The following is a 2,510-nucleotide window of genomic DNA, read 5'->3' on the forward strand; positions in this document are numbered from 1 at the left end:
CCCCACAGCTCGCCGTCTGGCACCCATCCTGCAGGTTAAATCTGTTCCCAGCCACAAATTAGACATGTCTGTTGAGTTCAGCTTAAATTACAGTGCAGGGTGGCCCTGCTAATTGGGAGCTTTGCTCTGGAAGCACATCCCTGCAGGAACTCCCTGCACGCTTCCTCCTGCCGGGGTAAATCGAGGCAGAGGGGCCCATCCTGCCCATGAAACCCCTGCAGGGTCCAGTGCAGCACTGCTGGAGGGGAGGTGGCATCACCAGATTCTGCCCTGCCCTTCACACCAGATCAGCTTGGAGCAGCCCCAGTTCCAGCTCTGCAAGGCTGGGACACAGCCGTGGCCAAGCTGGGGTTTATCCCAAGCCCAGCCTAAACTCTGAGCTCGCCACGATGGCTCGGGCAGTGCCAGGACCCCATCAGAGGCACTGCCTGTGCCATGGGGCGGTGGCAGGGCTGGGTCCCCTCTGTGCCCCGCTGGAGCTGGGCCAGCAGTGGTTTGGCTGTTCCCTGTGCTGGAGCTGCCAGAATTTGGAGCCAAGGGGCAGATTCCAGGTGCCCGGGCAGCTGCAGCATCTTCAGGGACGAGCTTGGCAGCGCTGGAGCTTTGTCCTAACAAAGGAGAAAGCAAAGCACCCACATTAAAAAATAAAAAAAACAGTCTGGAGGAGGGCAGGAGCTGCTGCTGGGCTGAGCTGAGTGGGAATGGAGGGGGTGGAGGCTGCTCCTGCTCCACTCGGTCCCGTCTCAAGCAGTGAGAAGGCACTGGGATGTTCCCACACCGACCTGGCCTCTGGGTCAAAACAAACCCGGACAGAACATCTGCAGGTTTGTTACTGAAACTTCACATTCTCCCTCACAGATAAAATTTCACTTTCTGGTTTGTTGTTTTTTAACCAGAATGACCTAAAACATTTCAGAAATGCTCTCTGTGGCCCAGCCCCAGATGGCTCCGGGCCCCTCCCCGCCTGTCCCGCTGTGGCCGGAGAGCACCGGACGTGTCCCTGGGCAGTCCCCTCCTGCCACCTCATCCATTTGTGGTCTGGCCATCGAGAGCCAAACCACTCTCCTCCTCCCACGGCCTCTGGTTTGGCACTGCTGCCAGAGCTGCACCAGCCTCGGCCCAGGGCTGGCACAGCCGGGTCCCTGCACTGGCCAGGGTGTCCCTGCACTGGTCAGGATGTCCCTGCACTGTCAGGATGTCCCTGCACTGGTCACGATGTCCCTGCATTGGTCAGGGTGTCCCTGCACTGGCCAGGGTGTCCCTGCACTGTCAGGGTGTCCCTGCACTGGCCAGGGTGTCCCTGCACTGGCCAGGATGTCCCTGCACTGGCCAGGGTGTCCCTGCACTGGTCAGGATGTCCCTGCACTGTCAGAGTGTCCCTGCACTGGCCAGGATGTCCCTGCACTGTCAGGATGTCCCTGCACTGGTCAGGATGTCCCTGCACTGTCAGGATGTCCCTGCACTGGTCAGGGTGTCCCTGCACTGTCAGAGTGTCCCTGCACTGGCCAGGGTGTCCCTGCACTGGCCAGGGTGTCCCTGCACTGGTCAGGATGTCCCTGCACTGGTCAGGCTGTCCCTGCACTGGCCAGGATGTCCCTGCACTGGCCAGGATGTCCCTGCAATGGCCAGGATGTCCCTGCAGAGCTCCATCCCCTNCAGGATGTCCCTGCAATGGCCAGGATGTCCCTGCAGAGCTCCATCCCCTGCACAGCCCTTGGTGGCAGAGCTGTCACTGCTCCAATTCCATCCCCTCGGTGCTCCCAGGTCCTTCTCTCACRCTGGGCACTCCCATTGTCCCTGCAGCCACCAGCCCTGCTGGTCCCTGCTCGTCCCCATCCTCTCGTGTCTAACCTGGGCTCCAACGCTGCCAACAGCAGCCAGGTGTCTCCATGTGAACTCGGGCCATTGTCCCTCTAGATCATTTGTCACCTAAAATACTCCCTGTGTTTTCCTGCACACTGCYGTAGTTTGTAATTGGTGCAGATAAATATAAACATACACAGAARCCCTGAGCAGGGCACTATTTAAAGCCTGGCCCAGGAGCAGGAGCAGAGCCAAGCCTGGTTTTTAGGAACAGGACACAGGTGCAAGGCGAGGACACGGCCCCAGGCTGTCGGCAGCACCCCAGGGCCATGCACCCATCATCCTGCGGTGTCTGTGCGGCTCGGGAGGGGTTTAAAAAACCCCTGAGAGTGGGGTGGAGTGGCCTGTGGGGCTGTGAGAAACCCCTGCCCCACCACGGGATCCCCTGAGGGGCACCCACAGCACTGGAACAGGGGATGTTTGGGGTCAGTAAGAGCTGGACACAGCACTGGGTGTCACAGCAGCTGCTGCTCTGCTCTCACACCTGGCACAAGGACAGGGCTGTGCCAGAGCTGTGCCAAACCCGGGACTGTGCCCGAGTCCGGGGCTGTGCCAGAGCTGTGCCAAAGCCGGGGCTTTGCCCGAGTCCGGGGCTGTGCCAGAGCTGTGCCAGAGCCGGGGCTGTGTCCGAGTCCAGGGCTGTGCCA

The sequence above is a fragment of the Malurus melanocephalus genome, unplaced genomic scaffold, assembly GCF_030028575.1.
Source record: "Malurus melanocephalus ecotype Western Australia unplaced genomic scaffold, MMel_1.1 scaffold_965, whole genome shotgun sequence".
Taxonomy (NCBI): domain Eukaryota; kingdom Metazoa; phylum Chordata; class Aves; order Passeriformes; family Maluridae; genus Malurus; species Malurus melanocephalus.